Raw genomic sequence first — 16,275 nt, 5'->3', positions numbered from 1 at the left:
AAGCAATGGGATGACAGGCATGAGCCACTGCACTTGGACCCATAAGTGAGCATTTAAAAAATGTTACCACCAGCCTGGGCAACACAGCAAGACCCCATCTCTCCAAACCAAAAAAACTAAAAATATTAGCTGGGCATGCTGGCATACACCTGTAGTCCTAGCATACTTGGGAGGTTGAGGTGGGAGGATAGCCTGAGCCCAGGAGTTCGAGGTGATGGTTAGCTGTGATCACACCACTGCACCCCAGCGTGGGTGATAGTGAGACCTCGTCTCTTAAAAAAAAAAAAAAAGTGAATTATCATCAATGGACATTTTCAAGTGCATACCCTTTGGTTCATTTTATCTGTAAGTCCTGTGAATTTTACATGACTTTGTATAACATATAACATTATTAGGAACATATAACATCTCATTATAGTAAAACTGACTGCCTATTTTCTACCTGGGATTAGAAACAGAACCAAAGTTTTGCGTAAGCTCTCCACTACACTACTTCTTTACAAATCATAAGGCCACCTAGAGATACACTAAGATAAAAATGGTTGATGAGGACTTTTTTCTACAGCACTGCTGTCCAACAGAAATATAATGCAAGCCACATAAGTATTTTAAAATTTTCTAGTAGCCACATAAAAAAGTAAAAACAGGTAAAATTAATTTTAATATATTTTATCTAAAAATGTATTCAAAATATTATTTCAACATGAAATCAGTATGAAATTAATGATGTATTTTATCTTTTTTCATTGCCTTCAATGCCCACTGTGCAATTTACACTTGTACCACATGTTAATTTAGCCGTATTTCAACCACTTAACAGCCACATGCAGTGATTAGTAGCTCCCATAGTAGTCTGGACAGTGAAACACAAGACAATCACGTTATAATGTTACTGCCTGGTCATTAAGAATTTAACTTATTTCACATAATGGGTAAAATTTTGTACAGGAACTGTAAAGCATCACTGTTTTCCCCTCAAAAAATTCTATATAAAAAGTATTGTCAGAACATTTGACATCACTAATAACAGGAATACATGTAACAAGAGTTACTGTTTGCTACAGTCACAAGATTGTGTTTGAAAAAAACAATTTGTGTCAAAAAAATTAAATGAACAAAAATTAATTCAAACAAGCTAACTGCATGATGAAGTAAAGAGTTCACTAAGGAACTATTTTAATTATGGCAGTACACACTACCCCCTAGTGGATATAAGACATCATCTACTTATTTCACCACCTTTCCTTTGCAAATGAAAAAAACTGATGCTCTTAAAAGTTATTGTACCTAAGTTTGCTAAGTTTTTTAAACTTACATTATATGATCACTCCTTGCTTTGGTTTTACCAAAGCAAGGTTAGCACCCACCTAAACATGTCCTTGGAAAAGACCTATAGATTCCAACAGTAAATAAAATGAAAATAGCTTAAGAAAACTTAATAAAAGAAAACCAAGCAAAGCTAAGACAATTTTGTATTCCCTTTCTGCTTTCACCTCTTGTGCCTATCTTGCTCCTAACCACTTAGACTCCCCAAGATAAGCTAACTGGGTCCATGAGAACTTCCTAAAAATGCCTATCCTAAAGTCAAATGGAGAATAATGGTTCTCAAGACATGCGCCTCCCTTGTTCTTTCTTTTCTCCTCTACTCCCACATACTTAAATCTCACAATTTCTTAGGTGACAGATTCAGAGAAGGAAAAATGGAAGAAGCTATTTCTAAGACTCTGGGTACCAAAGACTAAATCTCAGAGTACTTTAGACCAGAGTATTCCTTTTTTGGGGAAAGCTTTATTTATGAGTTGCTAGGTAACAAATAGGTAAGTACTCTCTATTCTACATGAAGTAATAATGAATACAGGGGGCCAGATGACTTGGGCTAGAAATCTCTACATCCTAATTTTTTTCCTCAACCCAAGACCAGATCAATATTTCTGTGAAGTTCAGTGAAAAGGAATGGAGACTTGGGAGCTGGAGGGACTTCTGGAAGGCAGAGCATACATAATCTGAGATACATCAAAATGTATCTCAGGTCTGAATTAAGTCTGAAAGTTTCTCCCTTGTACTTCCAGTTTCCTGTTCAGTACTACCTCTCCACTTACTGTAACTACGCCCAATAACTGCTGATTTACTTCTCAGACCCTAAACTATTTGAAGAGGGGAACCCCAGATAGTAAATGGTGGTAAATTCTAAATAAATGCTTGTTCAGTGAACAAACATGCAATGGTTAGGTACCACACAGAGCTTATGAGGAATACTATATCTGCTGTGTTCATCGGTCGGTAAATTCCATCTCAGGAACAGCATTTAAGATTATTCCAATCACTGACAATGACAATGAACAAAAATCAGAATAATCCTACTAACAAGCTATCCCAGCAAGAAGAAAAACTGTTAAGCTGAATTCCTTTATTTCTTGTCTGTCACCTCCCTCCCCAATTCTTTTGCCCACTAAACACATTAGGTTGTATTGCAGTCTGTGGATATTTTCCTCCCCATCAGTCTGTAAGCCCCATAAAAGCAGGGACCACATGCAGTTATCAAGCACTGCTCCAGATATGCAAAGAATCAATAAAAATCTCGGGTAACAATTAAAAACAAACCATGCCAAATACTGACTTAAGTGCTATAGATGTATTAGCTCATTTAATCCTCATACTCATTTTACAAATGAGGAACAAAGAGTAATCAACCAAAGCTAGTGAACAACAGGGCCAAGATTCAAATCCAAGCTGTTGGGCTCCATTCGGTCTGGCTTCAGAGACTGTTTCTTAATCTTTTTTTTTTTTTTGGTGGGGGGGACAGAGTCTCGCTGGAGACTAGAGGGCAGTGGCCCAATCTCAGCTTACTGCAAGCTCCACCTCCCAGGTTCACCCCGTTCTCCTGCCTCAGCCTCCTGAGTAGCTGGGACTACAGGCACCCACCACCTTGCCCAGCTAATTTTTTATATTTTTAGTAGAGACAGTGTTTCACCATGTTAGCCAGGATAGTCTCGACCTCCTGACCTCGTGATCCGCCCGCCTCGGCCTCCCAAAGTGCTGGGATTACAGGCGTGAGCCATAAGGCCCGGCTTACTACATAAGCAGTAAATGTCAAATGTTTGGCAGGGGCAGTAAACAGCACAGGAGTTAAAATGGCTATTTTCAATCCTTCATAATTGTGAAGTGGTGCTTCATGAAAAAGGTCAATTTAAGCCATAATGTCATTAATTTTTTTTCCTTTTTGAACTGGCAACCAGAAAAGTATAGTCTTATTAAGATAAACATAGAAAAAAACTGCTTTGATTGAAAAATTGGTGTATACTATTTTGACCTGGAATTATCTATTAGATGGTAAACCATTTTGCCCATCTTTGATACTGCATGAAATCAACATGATCTAAAATGTTTCGTGATTCTGAAATATGAATTTACTTACAAATGTTTATTCACTGCTTATTTTGTTCATGGCACTGTGGTACTAACTAACTGGAAGGAAGAGCAAAACTTCTTGGCATCCAGCAGTTTATTTCATTGTTTGAGTAGTCAAGGTCTTAAGAGAAGGTACTGGAGGTGTGAGTTAAGATACTATTAATATATGAAGAGCAGAGCCAGATTACAGGGCTATTATGTTCTTATTTATTTCTAGAGTCATTTTTTGAGTTTTCTGGAAAGATTAAAAACCTTGTCTCCACCTTTTTTTCCTCTTTGTTTTTTCAAAGATTTCCAAATATTGGCATCACAGCTAAAGAGGGTGTCAACTATTCCTTCATAAGACACTCATGAAGTTCTTGGTGGTAAAAATGTCCTTTGAATATTCAGCACTATAATTAGTAGACTCATGGCAGTTAAGCTTCTCCATTTTCTATGGTTCCTGATTTGATGAATGACATAACACTTCATTGCCTGAACTTTTTTTTTCAGCACCAGCTCAAAAAATAAAAACAAGACTTTAGTGATTTAAATAATGTAGCTGTCTATCTTAATGAACTCTGTATCTCAGGAATGATTTGACAGAGATGTCTCAGAATGCTGAATGAAAAGAAAGGACCTAGCTCAGTAACACAGTTCACTGGGATTGCTGTGTGCCATGGTCCTCAAGGCACTATTAATAAACCCATTGCATATTTTAGGTTCTGGGAGTGGGTATATAACTTAGCAGGTGAGGTAGGAAATGTTCTTCTGTATTCATCCTGATTAAAATTAGGGAAAATTTTTAAAAGCTTGTTTCATGTGGTGAACACTAAAATTATAAGATTTATTAGCAAAAACTAATGAACTTGTTTTTTTCTTTAATCCATTTTATGTAAAAAATGATGTAGATTGTGGGTTTTCTTCTTTCATAAAATTGTACTTGGTTTTTCAAGTTGGTAATTCATTTCAGGCCCTTATGTGTAGTTTTAGTCATCTGTCTATGTTAACTATTAAAAAATTCCCCCAGTCATTCATATGTTCCTTTAGCTCCCACTCCTTAGTATAATGTTGGAGCTGGGAGATTAAGAAAATTGTAAAAATTTAAAGTAACTTGTAGAAAAAGAAAAACTTACCTGTGGTCACACAAAAGGACTGCCTGGAAGCATTTAGGGCAAAATGAGGTTGGTAGTATGCATGCAGCACTCCCTGTGCATCACAAGCAAAGAAATAATCCATTCTGGAGAGAACTGCAGTAGTTACCACTAAGATAGCAACAGAGTTCTAGTGGTAGCATTCTGTGCTTGACATCAACAATCATACCGCACACACTGTAGAATGTGTTGTACACAGTGTGAGCAGTGAAATCACCGTGATGTGATTCTGAAGTTTGTTCCTGGCTCCCTCTTTTCTTTGGCCCTCCTGAAGAATGTGTGAGGTACCTAATAATTCTTAGTATCATTTCTGCTTAAACTAGCCAAGCTGGCTTCTGTTGGTTGCTAAAAATAAAGTCTAAACTCAATAGGAAAGGAAGTGAAGAAAAGGTAAGAGTTAACAGACCAGGGCAGGAAGGGGTTTGGGGGCTGGTGAAGAAGTTAAGAAGCTAAATATCTCTTTGGGATTAAATGAAGTCAAAAGAGGAGAGCATATAAGTCAACTAATCTCTTTATCAAAGAACTTCTATTTAAGAGCTTGTGAAGGAGGAGCTAATTTCACACTAGACAGTTAAATTCAACTAAGCAGAGCCTGGTGTACCTAGTGCAGGGCAGGGCAGGGCAGGGCAGGGCAGGGCGGGGCGGGGCAGGGCGGGGGGTGGGGGCGCTCAAGAGTTAGCACATCTGAATTTAATTCCAATTTTAATTGTACCAATGTGATACGTGACCACAGACAAATCATTTACCTCTCCAGCCTTCTAAAACGCCCGTTGAACATTTAAAAGGTTCTCTCTAGCACTAAAATTGACTGAACACTTTATTATTATTAGAATGAGTTAAATCTTATTGCTATATGCTGCTTTCTACTGGAAGGTCCCCTTTTGTAACAATATTCTTTAGGCCTATAATTACTGTTCTAGTCTTCCCTGCTGAAGGAGAAGGATATTATGAACTGTAATCCTGGTATTTATGCCAACGTTCAATATCTAAATAAAGAGAAAATTTGTTGCTAAGGGCACCTGCTTTTTTCCCAAGTTGTTTTTTTCACTTGCTCATTAAAGAAATACATAAAATTAATCTAAATAAAATTAACCATTCTCCTAATAACCAAAATCCAATTAACATTCTAAATGTTTATATTGTTGTTCTGATAAAGAAAAAGCCCTTAAAAACAGTTTAATATGTCCACATTTTTTCACTCCTGTGTTACTGTAGCCTGCTTTCCTCAAGGCTGGTTGATTTACAGACAAATCAACATTCTTTAAAAACCATAGGGCATAAACAGGTACTTTTCCTGGCCTACAAGCTAGTGACTATACTAGTATAGCTACCATGTATTTACTTACTCGACCCTTTTTCTTCAGGTTACTTCTGGTTTCAAATGCAGCAATCACAACAAAATTTAATGCCTGAGGACTCCGTAATAGGTAAGGCAAGACAAGAACAGATGGAAGCAGAGCAGATGAACTTTTCAGCGAAGCAAACAAAAAACAAGTTACATTTCGCTCAGATTTGCATTCTCAATCCAATTGTGCCAGTAACATAATTTTGTATAAAATCCAAACCATCAGGAAAGAAAAATTAAAATAGTCTCTCACACTCTGCATACTAACTCTGAGATAAATTAGGAAGCATGGAAGCATGTAGATATTGGAGGGCTGTCTCCCTCCCAGTAAGCATCCTCTGGCAGGGCTAACCATAGCGCACAGCTTTCGGGAGAGGACCATTCATTCATATGACAGTCTGCATAAATGGCGCCTCTTGAAGTCATACAGTGAAAGGGCCTAAATACTTTGGATTAAAAAATAAAACTTCAATTTAGCAGTTGAAAAGATAAACTTTATTATTACCTAACCCACAGAAAATGGATTACATATATAATTTTAATAAAATCAAAATGTTATTTACTCAAAACATCCGATTTTGCTATTCACTGTTGGTAAATGAACATTCACTGTGCTTTCACAAAATCTATGCCTCACTTCAGAGAGTTATATTTAATGTTATCTATTTTGTGAAACAAATACATAAATGAACAAACCATTTTCCCACACACTAGGAAGACATTCAGTCTTTTTATGTTTATGGTGAAACAGCATCTTTGCCAAGTCAGAAAACAGTAATAACCAGCACTACATAAAGCTCAGTATTATGTTAGGATCTGTTCTTTACACTCTAATCCTTCCAATTACCATAGAGCTAGATTAGTATATTAAGCAGATAAAGAAGCAGAGAGGTCAAATGAGGTTACCCAAGCTATTATTCGGCAGAGCTAGAAATCAAACTTAGAGTCTGGCCTCAGATTCTTTGCTCCCGCCATACATAAACATACATTTCATATTCCCTAAATCAGTGTTTTACGCTGGAGAATTAGGAAATAAGGCTCTCTGAGCCATAAAACATTTTAGTCATGAAAAGCAGCATTTCTACCATCTTGAAAGTCAATTGTCAATTAAGAGGTCAGCAATAGACAACAGTAGCAATGAACCTTCCGTAAGCCATCCCTTACACACTTTCCTACCTTACTGTCTCTCCAACTAAACTAGTTGCTAGAGATCAACGCCTGTGTCTAACATTTGCAGACCTAATGCTGGACACCACAGTGTGTCTCGCATTTCTTACCAGTTAATGAACAGATCAACTGCAGAACTACCTGAGACCAACCCCACAGAGTAAAGAAAATTACTGACTGGGTAAAAAGGAAATTCAAGAATTTCCAAAACTGGTAGGCCTAGCCAGGCGGTGACTGTAAAGAGCAGGAGTATGCAGAAAAAAAGACTTGCAAGACTCCAAACTATTTCACACTTCTGTACAAAAGCCTTAGCTTTGACACTATCCCTACAGGTCATACACTTAAATGAACCAAATACGAAGCACCAGAGATACCAGCCTTATCATTTCTTTTGCCCCTCTAAGCAGCTTCAACAATCTAATAAGCATTTTCCTCGATTTAAAAAATGATCATTGCCTCAATAATCATGAGTTGACACATTAAAGATGATTCTTTCCCCCTATCTCAAGGTTTTGGGAAGAATCTGAAATGAAACAGCTTAGTTAGAGACTTTAATATTTCACAGATTACCAATTAGGTCTGAAATTTGAACAGTCTTAAGAGATCCAGCTGGAGTAAATAACTCAGCAGATTTTTCATTCTTCTGTGATTTCAGATTATCTTGTCCTGCACTACTAAGCCAGAGGAGGAAATGATCCAGACAACTCAGATTTTAATGTAACTGAAATAAGCACAAACTTGCATACTAGGGCTGATGTGTTACACTAGAGTACCCATGGACAATAATACTGAGTCAAATTCATCTACTTCATGTGGATAGCTTGAGCCTCCGAAAGAATGCAACAATACATTCAAAGAATCTAAATGCTGGAATCAGTTTTTCCTAGCAACACGAGCCTGCCATGTTATTATGTGAAACTGCATCCAAAAAAAAAGTCATAAAAGTAGCCCTGGGAATAACTAATTTAAATAGTGTAAGTAAACATTAGTTTTCTTGAGGAAGGAAATCAGGTGGCTGGAACACAGGTAGGAGACACTCTGCACGTCAAACAAGCTTAATCAAAACAAGAGCAAAAAACCCTATAAAACCTCTAATCCGACAAGTCTGAAATCAGGTCACATACTGCAACATCTCAGGAGCTTCTTACCCATCCCTATCTATCATGGGCTGGGCCAGGCCAGGCAGTTTTCTATCTTTAAAATCTCTGCCTTAGGAAACTAGTAAATCAGACATAAAGTCAATCAATGTCTCTCACTTTCCTTCTACACTTGATGATGCTGGAGGTGGGACTCTGCCAGGGGCTCCTGGTTTAAGTCTGCAGATAAGGGGCTGCTAAGGGAAAACTGCAAGAGAGAACAGTGCTGTCTCCCCTCTCATGGGTGCATCAGCAGATTTTTTTTTTTTTTTTTAAGCTCATCATCTATCATTAGTGTTAGTGTATTTTATGTGTGGCCTAATTCTTTTTTTTTTTTCTTCTGTTGTCCAGGCTGGAGGGCAGTGGCATGATCTTGGCTCACTGCAGCCTCTGCTTCCCAGGTTGAAGCAATTCTCCCACCTCAGCCTCCCAAGTAGCCGGGATTACAGGCGTGCGCCACCACACCCAGCTAATTTTTGTATTTTTAGTAGAGACAGGGTTTCACCATGTTGGTTAGGCTGGTCTTGAACTCCTGACCTCAAGGGATCAGCCCGCCTCAGACTCCCAAAGGGCTGGGATTAAAGGCGTGAGCCACCGTGCCCAGCCATGAGACAATTCTTATTCCAGTGTGGCCCAGGGAAGCCAAAAGGTTGAAAATCCCTGTTCTAAAGCAATGCAGGCTTCAAATGTGACTAGTTTTATGAGAGCCAATACAGATTACCTATCTCCTAAAAATTCTACCTTGCTTCCCTTCAGCACTGTCACTTTTTAAAATATTTTATTTAGAAAACACTTGGCTAAAATATTTACGAAGGAATGAAGTACTAATACATGCTACAATATATATGAACCTTGAAAACATGCTAAATGAAAGAAGCCAGAAAGAAAAGGCCACATATTGTATAATTCCATTTATATGAAGTGTGCAAAATAGGAAAATCCATAGAATCGGAAAGCAGATAAATGGTTGCCAGGGGTTGGAGGTAGAGTGACTGCTAATGGGTACAGGGTTTTTCTTTTTGGGGTGACAAAAATCTTCTGGAATTAGCAAGTGATGATGCTGTACTACTGTGTGAATATATGAAAAATCACTAAACTGTACACCCTGAGTGACTCAATTTTATGGTATGAGAATTACACCTCAAAAAAATAAACGAAGCATTTGAGTTTTCCTTCAATATTCAGTGAGATTTTGGAATCTTACCGATGAATTAGAGATTGGAATAGTAAAAGTAAGTGAAGGGGAAATAATTTATTAATATCTATTATTTGGCTATTTAGTATATAACATATTTACAGCATATTAACAGAGTTTTCAGGTTTTTGAGACAGGATCTTGCTTTGTCACCCAGGCTATAGTGGCATAATCTTGGCTCACTGCCGCCTCAACCTCCCAGGCTCAAGTGATCCTCCCATTTCACCCTCCCAACTAGTAGCTGGGACTACAGACGTGTGCCACCACACCTGGCTAATTTTTGTATTTTTTGTCGAGATGGGGTTTCTCCATGTTGCCCAGGCTGTTCTCGAATTCTTGGGCTCAAGCAACCTACCTGCCTCAGCCTCCCAAAGTGTTGGAATCACAGACATGAGCCACCGCACCCAGCCAACAGAATTTTTAGTAATGAATATATATTCATGAACTACACTTCTGAAGAAAAGAAACTTCAAATTAAAAGATTACTTTTGAAGTTAAGTATCTGTGATCCAAGCATAGACATGCTGACTCAAGTTACACAGTCTTAGTTTAAATATCTCCTGGGTAAGGTATGCCTAACCTAGAATGACATTCTACTCCCCCTACTCTACTTTTCTACTTATGCTTCAAAATTCAGCTCCAGTATCATCCTCTAAAAACCTTTCCCTAAACCAATGTTGAGGGTTTTCCAGGCCAGCCTGTCACTTCTTTGGTGTTCCCATTGATGCCTTTGTATTCTATATACAAAGCAGCGCTAGCTGTATGGTTTTACTTTTGTCTCCCATTCTACCCACCTTTGCATTGAAGCCAAGCACACATATGACCAGTATTTCTGCAAAGTGTACACTAAAATCATCAGGAGCTCTTAAAACAACAAAAATACGTTGGGCTGTCAATGTTATATTTACAAACATCCCCAGATAATTCCGATGCAAAACCATGAACTAAGTATTCAGACTAGAAACAAGTGTTCAGAGAAAACAGCCAGTACATTCCTGTCTTGGCATCCTTGTCAATACATCAGCAGCCCTGCCAATTAAACTAGAAGAAATAGGCAAGGTCTGGCCAAGTACTTCTCTAATCACAGTCGGTGCTGGCCCCTGAATAGAGCTTGCAGCACTTTTTAGTTTAACCCTTACCTGAACCACAACAATAAAGACAGGGTCCTAGACAATGTGCTTTATTTGAAAAAGTAGAGGCCGGGCACGGTGGCTCATGTCTGTAATCCCAGCACTTTGGGAGGCCAAGGCGGGCAGATCACGAGGTCAGGAGTTTGAGATCAGCCTGACCAACATGGTGAAACCCTGTCTCTACTAAAAATACCAAAATTAACTGGGCGTAGTGATGCATGCCTGTAATCCCAGCTACTCAGGAGGCTGAGGAAGTAGAGCTCCTTGAACCCAGGAGGCAGAGGTTGCAGTGAGCCACGATCGTGCAATTGCACTCCAGCCTGAGCGACAGAGGGAGACTGTCTCAAAAAAAAAAAAAAAAGAAAGAAAGAAAGAAAGAGAAAGAAAACACAAAACTCAACCTGATATATAAATGAATGCAAGATAATTCCAATATATTTTTAGGCTTACTGAGAAAAAAAATTATTGTTTAAAATTCATCTGATTCAGTGGTACTTTAAATACAGTCATGAGCTGTATGAGTTTCAGTCAATGATGAACTGCAAGAAAGACAGTGGTCCCCAAGATTGTAATGGAACTGAAAAATTCCTATTGCCTAGTATTTACTATACTATACTTTTAATGATTATTTTAGAGTGTACTCCTTCTGCTTATAAAAAAAAAAAAGTTGACTGTAAAACAGGTTCAGGCAGGTCCTTCAGGAGGTATTCTAGAAGGCATTGTTGTCATAGGAGATGACAACTCCATGTGTGTTACTGCCCCTGAAGACCTTCAAGTAGGACAAGAGGAGCTGGAAGACAGTGATACTGATGATACTGAATAGGCCTAATATGTGTGTATGTGTCTTAGTTTTTCACAAAAAAGTTTTTTAAAAAAAGACTGTAACAGAGAAAAAAGCTTATAGGATATAAAGAAAAAATATTTTTGCACAGCTGTATGTGTTTTAAGCTAAATGTTAATACAAAAGAACCAAAAGTTTAAACATATAAGTTTATAAAATAAAAAAGTTACAGTAAGCCAAGGCTTATTATTGAAGAAACATCTAAAAAAATAATTTTTTGGTATAGCCTAAGTGTACAATGCTTATAAAGTCCATCGTAGTGTACAGTAATGTCCTAGCCCTTCAAATTCACTACCACTCACTCACACAGGGCAACTCCAGTACTGCAAGCTTCCTTCATGGTAAGTGCCCTGTACAGGTATACCATTTTTTATCTTTTATACCAGATTTTTACTATACCTTTCCTATTTTGATACACACATACTTCCCACTGCATTACAACTGCCTACAATATTCAGTAGAGTAACATGCTAGGTTTGTAGCCTAGGATCAAGACTATACCATATAGCCTAGGTGGGTAGCAGGCTACACTATCTAGGTTTGTATAAATACACTCTATGATGTTCACACAATGATGACATTGCCTATGGTGCATTTCTCAGAAAGTATCTCCATTGTTAAGTGATTCAAGACTGTATATTCTGCTGGTAAGAAAGAGTAGCAAAGAGTCTCTTTTCACCAGAACCACAAACTTCCTCAAATCCAGGACTGGCTGGGTGGGGAGCGGGAGGAAAAGAATATGCTATCCAGACCAGAGGCATTCCATCTTAAGGTGAACTATGTTACTAAACAGGGTCTCATGTTTGTAGGAAAATCTCTAATTAAATTACGATAAAGAGACTTCTGATGAAAAAAAGAAAAAAAAACAAAGCGGCAGGCTCAGTGGCTCATGCCTGTAATCCCAACACTGTGGAAGGCTGAGACAGGATGATCACTTGAGCCCAGGAGTTCAAAACCAGCCTGGGCAACACAGGGAGACCTTATCTCTACGTAATATATATTATATATATACACATATATATTATATATATATTATATATATATTATATATTATATTATATATATATTATATTATATATACATTATATATGTATATACATATAAATACTTTTTAAATTAGTTGGGGATGGTAGTGCATGCCTGCGATCCCAGCTACTCGGGAGGCTGAGGCTGCAGTGAGCCATGATCATGCCTGGGCAACACAGTGAGACCCTATCTTAAAAGAAAAAAACAAAAAACATGGCGGGGCGCAGTGGCTCATGCCTGTAATCCCAGCACTTTAGGAGGCCAAGGCGGGCAAATCATGAGGTCAGGAGTTCAAGACCAGCCTGGCCAACATGGTGAAACCCCATCTCTACTAAAAATACAAAAATTAGCCGAACATGGTGGTGGCCACCTGTAATGCCAGCTACTCGGGAGGCTGAGGCAGGAGAATTGCTTGAACCTGGGAGGTGAAGATTGCAGTGAGCCAAGATCGTGCTATTGCACTCCAGCCTGGGCAACAAGAGCAAAACCCCGTCTCAAAAAAACCCAACCAACCAACCAACCAACCAAACAAAAAACACAACCCCAAAACAAGTAAGCTAAGCACTTAGATCCTGTTCTTAAACATGTTTCCACTTCAAATGATACAGTATAAAAACTCATGCACTGCCAGTTATTATCTAGGAATAGATATGTTCTGGCGTATTCTATCTTCAGTGCCCACAGTCTATAGAATCAGACTACCTGGGTTCAAATCACAGCTCTACAAATTAGTAAATCCCTCTGTGCAGGTTCCCATAGCTATAAAAGTGGAATAATACTAATATCCATACATCATAAAACTGCAATTAGAACTAAGTAAATTAATGCATGAAATACGCTGAGAACAGTGCCTGGTACACAATGCCAATGTAAGGTATCTATTTTTACATAATAAAAACTGTATGACCAACCTCACTTCAGGAACAGTTGCCACACTGCACGCTGATGAATAGTTCACAGACTAAATATGAATTTCACAATTAGAAACACTGTTTGCCTAACAATTCTTGATGCCAACTCTTTGAACACAGTTATTACACAGTAATAATTACTTTTGATGAGACCCTGATTCTATTATCCATCACATACTATATATTTTTTTTTTTTTTTTGAGGCAGAGTCTCGCTCTGTCGCCCAGACTGGAGTGCAGTGGCGCAATCTCGGCTCACTGCAAGCTCCGCCTCCTGGGTTTACACCATACTCCTGCCTCAGCCTCCCGAGTAGCTGGGACTACAGGCGCCCGCCACCTCGCCCGGCTAGTTTTTTGTATTTTTAGTAGAGACGGGGTTTCACCATGTTAGCCAGGATGGTCTCGATCTCCTGACCTCGTGATCCGCCCGTCTCGGCCTCCCAAAGTGCTGGGATTACAGGCTTGAGCCACCGCGCCCGGCCCACATACTGTATTTCTAGATAGATGCCATGCTTTCTGTCTCTCCTTCCAGCTTTCATATCTGCTGCCCCATGTGCCCAAAACTCCCTCCTTCTCTTGGCCTGGCCAACTCTACTCTTCAAGTTTAAAAACACTTCCTGGGCTGGGCGTAGTGGCTCATGCCTCTAATCCCAGCGCTTCAGGAGGTCGAGCAGGTCAGGAGTTCAAGACCAGCCCGACCAACATGGTGAAACCCTATCTCTACTAAAATTACCAAAATTAGCAGGGTGTGGTGGCGTGCACCTGTAATCCCAGCTACTCAGGAGGTTAAGGCAGGAGAATTGCTTGAACCTGGGAGGCGGAGGTTACAGTGAGCCAAGATGATTGCGCCACTGCATTCCAGCCTGGGCCACAGAGAGAGACTCCGTATCAAAAACAAATAAACAAACAAAACAAAACAAAAAACACTTCCTCACTTCCTCAACAGATACCTTTCCTTCATCCTTAGACTATGGTAAATCCTGTGTATTTCCTCTTTTATAACACACCTTACTGTAATTTCTTGTTTCTTTTTTTTTTTTTTTTTGAGACGGAGTCTCGCTCTGTCACCCAGACTGGAGTGCAGTGGCCGGATCTCAGCTCACTGCAAGCTCCGCCTCCCGGGTTCCCGCCATTCTCCTGCCTCAGCCTCCCGAGTAGCTGGGACTACAGGCGCCGCCACCTCGCCCGGCTAGTTTTTTGTATTTTTTTTTTTTTTTTTTTTTTTGAGGCGGAGTCTTGCTCTGTCGCCCGGACTGGAGTGCAGTGGCCAGATCTCAGCTCACTGCAAGCTCCGCCTCCCGGGTTTACGCCATTCTCCTGCCTCAGCCTCCCGAGTAGCTGGGACTACAGGCGCCGCCACCTCGCCCGGCTAGTTTTTGTGTTTTTAGTAGAGACGGGGTTTCGCCGTGTTAGCCAGGATGGTCTCGATCTCCTGACCTCGTGATCCGCCCGTCTCGGCCTCCCAAAGTGCTGGGATTACAGGCTTGAGCCACCGCGCCCGGCCGTTTTTTGTATTTTATTTTTAGTAGAGACGGGGTTTCACAGTGTTAGCCAGGATGGTCTCGATCTCCTGACCTCATGATCCGCCCGTCTCGGCCTCCCAAAGTGCTGGGATTACAGGCTTGAGCCACCGCGCCCGGCCAATTTCTTGTTTCATAACTGTGTTTTCCATTACACGGGGATGCTTTTCTTGTTCACCTGGCTTACTGGTAAATACATATTATGCATTCAATGAATGTCCAATTAATTGAACTGAAATACATCTTATGAATGGATAATAAAGAGACAGACAAATCACAAAGTTACAGAAAACTGATATTTGGCCTTGGGATCACCCTATATTACTAAAACCACTTTGTCCCTGCCTTATACTAAGATGGTAATCTAGTTGTCTTTAAGAGTCTCACACACACACACACAAAGCAGCTACTTACTAACATTTTCCTCAGTATAAGCTATAAAGGAATCTTTTTTTTTTTTTTTTTTGAGACGGAGTCTCGCTCTGTCCCCCGGGCTGGAGTGCAGTGGCCGGATCTCAGCTCACTGCAAGCTCCGCCTCCCGGGTTTACCCCATTCTCCTGCCTCAGGCTCCCGAGTAGCTGGGACTACAGGCGCCCGCCACCTCGCCCGTCTAGTTTTTTTTTTTTGTATTTTTTAGTAGAGATGGGGTTTCACGGTGTTAGCCAGGATGGTCTCGATCTCCTGACCTCGTGATCCACCTGTCTCAGCCTCCCAAAGTGCTGGGATTACAGGCTTGAGCCACCGCGCCCGGCCAGAGCTATAAAGGAATCTTAAGAAAGTTATAGAGCAATAAAAAAATCACCAAGATCATGCCACTGCACTCCAGCCTGGCGACAGAGTGGGACTCCATTTCAAAAAAAAACCTCTGGTTTTAAGAGTGGTCATTAACACGTGTGGAAAAAATTCTAAACTTCAGCAAAGCAAATGCATAACATTTCTAGTCACAGTCATTTAGCACAGTGAATACTAAAGTGCTTGATAATTTGACAAAACTTAATTTCAATTGTGCAGGAGTTGATCAATCTGGACTAAAGGAACTGCTTGACACAGAGGAACTTAAAAAAGAATACTGAACTGACTGCTATTTTTAACTTACTTTCAGTTATGCTCACATTTCATAATGAAAACATTAGATAGTATATTAAAACAGTATCTTTAGAGCCTGAAAGTTTAATCACTACCAAAAGCAGTCCAGGGATTCTTAACATGGAGCACATGGAGACCTAGGGAATCCACAAATAAACTTGGCAAGAATCTGAATCCCCAGAAGTCATATATTAAAAAAGTAGCTTTTTTCCTAGGAAGAGGTCAGAAAAATTCTTAAATGAGACAACTGAAAGAACTAAAGAACCACTGTTCCTGGTCAAATTTTTACTATACGAGCTTTTTTTTAAAATTCCAAAGGTGATTTTAATTACAATTTATAACAAATCCATCTTCATCATGTTTTTTTTTTAATTTTA

At 39.5% G+C, this 16,275-nt stretch overlaps 1 protein-coding gene and 1 long non-coding RNA gene across 2 annotated transcripts in view; one reads left to right on the top strand and one right to left on the bottom strand.

Annotated features, from left to right (window-relative positions):
* The window catches only part of UBE2N (ubiquitin conjugating enzyme E2 N), a 35,188-nt gene that overhangs the window by 11,183 nt on the left and 7,730 nt on the right, over positions 1 to 16,275 (bottom strand). The gene's annotated exons all lie outside the window — the stretch shown is intronic.
* Positions 4,740 to 8,514, top strand: LOC117089625. Its single transcript, XR_004439680.1, has 3 exons — positions 4,740 to 4,825; positions 5,906 to 5,968; positions 7,709 to 8,514. It is a non-coding gene; the product is annotated as an uncharacterized LOC117089625 (long non-coding RNA).

Source organism: Trachypithecus francoisi, unplaced genomic scaffold (genome assembly GCF_009764315.1).
Source record: "Trachypithecus francoisi isolate TF-2019V2 unplaced genomic scaffold, Tfra_2.0 Lachesis_group11, whole genome shotgun sequence".
Classification (NCBI taxonomy): Eukaryota; Metazoa; Chordata; class Mammalia; order Primates; family Cercopithecidae; genus Trachypithecus; species Trachypithecus francoisi.
Note: the sequence above shows the minus strand (reverse complement) of the source record. Positions and strands in the feature narration are given on the sequence as shown.